The 7,578-nt window shown below is 35.1% G+C and overlaps 1 long non-coding RNA gene across 1 annotated transcript in view; it reads right to left on the bottom strand.

Moving 5' to 3' along the window:
* Positions 1 to 5,070: 5,070 nt before the first annotated feature.
* LOC143228566 (uncharacterized) overlaps positions 5,071 to 7,578 on the bottom strand; it is a 106,208-nt gene continuing 103,700 nt past the window's right edge. The window contains exon 4 of the long non-coding RNA XR_013015352.1: positions 5,071 to 6,797. This is a non-coding gene — a long non-coding RNA (uncharacterized LOC143228566). The remainder of the gene's footprint in view (positions 6,798 to 7,578) is intronic.

Here is a 7,578-nt window from a genome sequence, read left to right as displayed (position 1 = left end):
GTGCCACCTCTCTCTACTCTTCTAGAAGTTAGGTAGTCATGGTGACAGATTAAACGTTGATACGATTTCTTTATCAGCATATTTGGCGTCGATGTACATACTCACTGTATCAACAGCTTTGAAATCAACAATATGTAATAAAAAACAACTTGAGTTAAAAACATCATTTGTACAACACAAAAATACATATGTAATTTTGACTTGCTTATTATTAAATCGCGAAGCTTTACAAATAAATAAATATATCAAACGTTTTAGGCTGGAGACCGAAAATTTTGTTTCATAATTGAGATATTTAAGATATTTCATACTACCACAGTGGAAGAGGTAAAATATTTTCATTTGCATGAAAATCATATAATTCTCGATAGGCGTAATTTTTACCTTTTCATTAACGCAGTAATTTCCTCTCTCTTTAGAGTCTAAATTACCTTATTAGGGTCCAGTCCAAGACAAACTACAAAATGTAGAAAAGCAAAAGCTCTTTAAGAGGTCTAATCACTAGGCCCGGCACAGCCAGGTGGTTAAGGCGCTCGAGTCGTGATGTGAGGATCACGCGTTCGATCCCCGTCCCACCAGATATCTGTTTGGCAGCATGTATAGTAACATTAAAATATTTTTTCAGTAATTTTCATTGTATTAAAATCATAAATGTTGTTTCTTATTTGTGGTTAATCATTTCCACACCATACATGTTCGCCCTTTCAGCCGTAGGGGCGTTATGATGTGAAGATCAATCGCACTATTCGTTGGTAAAACAGTACCCCAAGACGTGGCAGTGGATGGCCGATGACTAGCTGCTTTCCCTCTAGTCTTACACTGCTAACTTAGGGACGGCTAGCGCAGATAGCCCTCGTGTAGCTTTGCGCGAAATTCAAAATAAGCCAATCGTTTGTGTACCAAGTGTGTTTGCTGAAATGTACCAAATAGACTGATTTTATAAGATTAGAATAAGAATGACCAAAATTTTTTATCAAGCGCTGTCTTATGGTAGTTTTCAAGGACGAGAATTCCATTGTAACAGTACATAAGGCAAACAAACTAGTTACCACACGTCTTGGAAGCGAAGTCATATTCTATTTGTTTAAAAGTTAGTTTCATTAACAGTATTAGTCAAAAAAGAGTAGCCCAAGAGTTGGTGGTGTGTGGTGATGACTAGTTGCCTTCCCTCTAGTCTTAAACTGCAAAATTAGGGACGGCTAGCGCAGATAACATTCGTATAACTTTGGGCGAAATTCAAAAACAAACACTCACCACTCTCGCAGGGCTTCTGTTTTACTCTGAAAAACGAATATTTTATTTGCTTGGGGTCTTCACACCACAAAGGGTTTATTTACACTGACTATTTCGTATTTCCTTTTACAGGTATCGGTATTTAGGCATAAATTTATTTGTTGTGTAAAACAAAGTCTATTTTCACCGTATGAAACGAGTCAACTTTGTCCAAATACATTTTTATAAAGCTTTTTTCATAAAACAGTTTAGGTTTGTGAATCGACATGATATAAGCAGGTAAAAAAAATCGACACTTTTCCAAAAAAATATAGTTTAAATTTATGAGTTAACACGATAGATATAGATATAAAACCGACAGTTTTTCTGGATATAACAAGTTAAGTATAGGTCAGTACGATTTAAATGAACAGAGAGAAGTTTTTTCTTGTTTGTTTTACTACAACGTAACGAACTGGGTATGAAATAATGTCTTCCAAATCGATCAGAAATTAGACTCTTCTGTGCAGTAAAAGCTGAAAATAAGATAAGTTTAAGTAAGTTCATTTAAATTTATTTCATGAATAGAAACTCAATGATTCTGAATATGGTTCTTCGTCGAAGTTCCCAGCAGTTTTGTTTTCTTTTCGAAATGGCTTGTCGCTATTTTTTGTTTGTTTGTTTTAGAATTTCGCACAAAGCTACTCGAGGGCTATCTGTGCTAGCCGTCCCTAATTTAGCAGTGTAAGACTAGAGGGAAGGCAGCTAGTCATCACCAACCATTGCCAACTCTTGGGCTACTCTTTTACCAACGAATAGTGGGATTAACCGTACCATTATAACGTCCCCCACGGCTGAAAGGGCGAGCATGTTTGGCGCGACGGGGATGCGAACCCTCAGATTACGAGTCGCACGCCTTAACACGCTTAGGCATGCCGGGCCCGGCTTGTTGCTGAATTAATTGGGTGGTTGTCACAGAAGTTGAAAAGTTAGTGAAGACCTATCTTCTATCAAAGTTAGTCCTTGTTCTTTTTTTTCAGTAAAATAAATATTGTCCAATTTAAAGATTTCAAAAGCATGAGAGTGTGTGTTTTCTTACAGCAAAGCCACATTGGGCTATCTGCTGATCCCACAGAGGGGAATCGAACCCCTGATTTTAGCGTTGTAAATCCGGAGACATTCCGCTGGGGTGAAAAAAAACACGAGAACCTTAAATCAGAAGTTTACATCACCGCAGTTCTGTTTTTAAACTTTTAATATATTAGTTGCGTTTATTATATTCTGAAATTATACGGATTGTGATGAAATATATTCATTTCATTCACACAAAAAATAGTTGGTACAATTACACAGATACAAAAGGGATGGTGAGAGTAAATCGTATTCCAATACAAAACAAATGTTTACCTGCATAACCACGACATTCTGTACAGTACAGGCACTCTAAATTTACGCTTTTATATGCTTTATTTTACCATAGATAAGAGACGACTTATTCAGCCATTGAGAAGATTACAATTTTGTTTCTAGAAGAAACATATAATTTTGAAACCCCGGAAAGTTTTTCTTGTTTTTGAATTCTGCGCAAAGCTACTCGAGGGCTATCTGCTCTAATCGTCCCTAATTTAGCAGTGTAAGACTAGAGGGAAGACAGTTAACTAATCGTCACCACCCAGCGCCAACTCTTAGGCTACTCTTTTACCAACGAATAGTGGGATTGACTGTCACATTATAACATCCCCACGGCTGAAAGTGCGAGCATGTTTGGTGCAACCGGGTTTCGAACCCGCGACCCTCGGATTACGAGTCGAGCGCCTTATACACCTGGTCATGCCAGGCCGAAACCCCGGAAAGAAATGTTAAACAGATTGGTATTAGCCCTTTATATAAGTCGACCATTCACCAGTGAAACAGCGGTAAGTAACCTGTAGGCGAATTAGTTTAAATTATTATTTTATTAACTGTATAGTTCTTCTACCTATTAGTCAGTTTTAGGAGAAATATTGTGTTCTGATTTTATACCTATTTTTCATTTTCATTTTTATTTAGTTGGTTCGTTTAACTGTAACAAACATCTCATTGCCCACAGTCATTCCCAATACCCCTGGTCAGCATTGTGATTTCATCGTTCTGCAAAAATGATAGATATCACTTTTTTTTTTTTAAGTTACAAAATTGGCCAGGCATGGCCAAGCATGTTAAGGCGTTTGACTCGTAATCCGAGGGTGGCGGGTTTGAATCTCAGTCGCACCAAACATGCTCGCCCTTTAAGCCGTGGGGGCGTTATAATGTGACAGTCAATCCCACTATTCGTTGGTAAAAGAGTAGCCCAAGAGTTGGCGGTAGGTGGTGATGACTAGCTGCCTTCCCTCTAGTCTTACACTGCTAAATTAGGGACGGCTAGAGCAGATAGCCCTCGAGTAGCTTTGCGCGAAATTAAAAACAAACAAACAAAAGTTGCAAAATTAGTAGATTTAATTTAGATACACATCTCTCACTGTTGTAGCTTTTGAGTGCTAGACGTACAAATTAACACAAAATACAGTTCAATACATTTTGTGTCTTATTAATTACACATATTAGATGCTAGCCCGACTTACAATTACACTAAGTGCGGTAAAAGTGGCCTAAAGAGTGATACGGAAAAGTGTCAAAGTTGACAAGATGTTAGGTTCCAAAGTGGAAGGTCAAGGTGTAAACACGTTATTTATTTAATGAATTGAGGAATGCCACCAATTTAGACTTACGATTTAACCGTGAAACAACTGACTAAACATTTGTAAAGAAGATGTCTTACTGGGAGCGAGTTAATAAGGTCACAATGGGTAATAGCAGACTAATGTATAATTAAAAAAAACTTTTACATGAAAGGTACGTTAAGATTTCTGAAGAGATACCAAACAGAAATTGGAAATTCAAAACTTTCGAGTTAATTCCTGTTCATTGGTCACGTTGAACAGAAAGATCTGATATGCTTGACTTCTACCAAGTCAGGTCATCAAAAGACCAGTAACATAGAGTTAAGGTTATGTCACCTGAACTAAGTTAGCACTAGATGGTTTTAAGAGAAGGAAAATATGGGTGTGGCACATATCTCCGAGTACGCTTTTATCAAGTGTGCAATAGCCAACACAGGCTTCTCTACTAGGAAGTGAAGCATGGTGAACCAATGACATACAATGTCCATTAAACGCTACTGAAGTAGATTATAGATGTAAAACTCTGTACAGTGTGACTGTACACGAGACAGATACAAAGAATGCCATGTTCGTAGTTCCTCTTTATATAAACAAAACAGAAATAAAAATTGTTATTACCTTAATTTAACAGTTAAACATTTAAACAGTACACATTGCGATCGTTAAGAATGTAAATTTTACTTTGTAACTAATAATAATATGACATGAGATTCATAATCACCTATTATATGGAACTTGGACAGTCAATGAAAGCACAGAGAAAAATTCGGAAGCGTTTGAAACGTGGATGTGTCGAAGTCTTAGAAGAACATCATAGGTAGACATAAAAATAAATGACAAGAAAGCTTGATATAGATGTATAATTCATGGGCATCATAAAGCAAAGAAAAACGGTATCCTTCGAACGTATAAACACACAACGAGTTACAGAAATGTATGCTAGAAGAAAAAGCGACAGAAATTAGATCAAAGTGGTGACAAAGAACGAATCGGGAGAATAATATGAAACAGCGGACAATGTTAACAAATATTTTATTGACTAAAATATAGAAGTACACAACAGAATGACGTAGTAAAAATTACAAAGTTAACAATCAGTTCATTATTTAGAAAAATTGGAATTACGTTTTTTATTATTATTAACATTTAATGACCCATTACAATAAAAGGAAAAATCGGAGAAGAATTATTTATTGTCTTTTTTTTGTTGTAGCTTATAGTTGTTGTAAGAGTCATTGTCAAATAGTTCAGATATTTATGTTTAATAACACAAAAACAACGTTGTAAATACTTTGCTCGAGTATAGAGCTGAAGCATTCAGATAAGCCTTAAGATTTCAGAGTGAAAAGAAAGACAAGTCGAAATAACGTAGGCCTCTGTAACGTATTAAACACAAAATGGTTGAATGAATTATATTAAACTAGTAATTATTGTTGTAAGGTTAATAGATCTGAAAAAAAAAACTTAATCAAATATTATTCAGTTTTATTGATGAATAACTTCAATAGTTCATATAATACAAGACGAAAAGCTACATATATACGTTTCAGCATAGCATTAGCAGATTTGGATATTTATTATACGTTTTAGCACATTGTAACTACAACTTTTTTCAAGTATTTCTTTTCTCTATTAAAACTTAGTTTCTAATTACGAATTTGAAACTAATGACGTCTTAAACTTGTATTACTTTTACTGGTATCATATTCGAAATTATTATATGTGAAACTTTTTACTTCATTATTTACCTTAAATTACGTATTTTTAGAATAAAAAAAAACATTATATATACACACATATGTCACGATATCTAAAATACATTAACAATGTCTCTAAGTACTTAACTTAGAACTGTTCCCCGTGTTTTAACATAATATCAAAATGGCATGATACAGGTCGTTTAAGTCGAAATAATTTATCTATCAATATTATATATATTATTTAAATATAATTTCACGATACTATACGGCAATCGTATGAATAAGCCTTTATTTAAGAAATATACTGAATAAAGGTAAAATAGCGTGCTGGTTCACTGACCTTTTATCCAGTATAATGGTTTGGTATAAGTGTCTAGTATTGATGACTCTTTTAATAAATCATTAAACCAGCTGCAAAATGACGTTTTTGTCAGCAATCCTACATCAATGATTGGGGCTATCGAATGAAATACAATGTTTGTTGTCAACAGTTGTGTTATTTAAAGACTGGCATCACCGGCTGAAAGACGATGGTTCATGTCAATCCTTTATTCGAAAATTGACACTACTGATTAAAAGACATTTTCTATCAACAGCCCAACATAATGATTGACACCATCCACTGAAAGACGATGTTTCTTGTCAACAGTTCCTTTACTCAAACGTTGGCATCACTGACTGAAAGGTGATGCCTGTTGACAATCCCTTTATGCAAACATTGGCACCATCGGCTTAAAGGTAACGTGTCATTTGCCAACTCTTTATTAAAAGATTGACACTACTGACTAAGACGCGATATTTCCTGTCAAAAATACCTTTATGCAAAAATTGGCACCATCGGTTGAAAGGTGACGTCTTTTGTCAATCATTTACTAAAAGATTGACACTACTGACTAAAACCCGAAATTTTCTGTCAACAATCCCTTTATGCAAAAATTGGCACCATCGGCTGAAAGGTGACGTGTCATCTGTCAACCCTTTATTAAAAAGTCGACACTACTGACTAAAAGGCGATATTTTCTGTCAACAACTCCTTTATTTAGAAACTGTCACCATCGCTTGAAGGGCGATGTATCCTGTTAAGAATTCCTTTCAGATTGACATCACTGGCTGGCATTCCCTTTCATCAGAAAGTGACGCAATCGACATCCTAACATTTTTTTCATCAAAGGTTCAGAACGAACTGCTGCAAACAACAAAATTTTCATTACTCGAAGTGACTGCATATTCATTTGGATAAGCGCTTAATTGTAACAAGTCATTTTGCTTTCTACTGAAAGTTTCTAAAACGTGCTGTACTGTGTGTGTATAAAGTACACGATAAACAAACAAGTGTAACGTCCAGTTTTGTGAAGAATATAGAACAATGTTTTCCAGCTGCAAAATAAATCATTCATCATCAGAAAAAGGTTTTTCTTTATTAGTTATTTCAAAACAAACTGTTTTTACATCTCTTAGGTGAAAATAAATATATATATATATTATTTTTCATCTGTAAACTGGTGCTTGTAAAAATAGTAACCAATGGAGTAGGTACATTCCCTAGGCCCCCAAGTGGCACAGCGATATCTATGCAGACTCACACCACTAGAACCGGGTTTCGATACTGGTGGACAGAATACGGATAGCCCATTGTGTAGCTTTTGCTTTATTCTAAACAAACAAAATATTCCCTAGCGAAACCTAGAGAGACAAAGTTTAAAAATTTTTATCAAATTTATTAATGCTCGTCATAAAATCAAACCATTTTTTTAGGTTACTATCTTTATCAGGAAAAAAATTATTTTTAAAAATGTTTCTGTTTTCTGTTCCTAAGCGAGTTAGCAGAGAGTTTTGAACTTCGGGTTCGATTCCTTGGAGAGTGTAGGTAGCCCATTGTGTAGCTTTGCGCTATAAACAAACAACGGCAGAATTCTTTGTATTTGGCAGCATGTATAGTAACATTAAAATACATTTTCAGTAATTTT

This window comes from Tachypleus tridentatus, chromosome 1 (genome assembly GCF_004210375.1).
Source record: "Tachypleus tridentatus isolate NWPU-2018 chromosome 1, ASM421037v1, whole genome shotgun sequence".
In the NCBI taxonomy this organism is placed as follows: Eukaryota; Metazoa; Arthropoda; class Merostomata; order Xiphosura; family Limulidae; genus Tachypleus; species Tachypleus tridentatus.
This window is presented reverse-complemented; position numbering and strand designations above follow the sequence as displayed.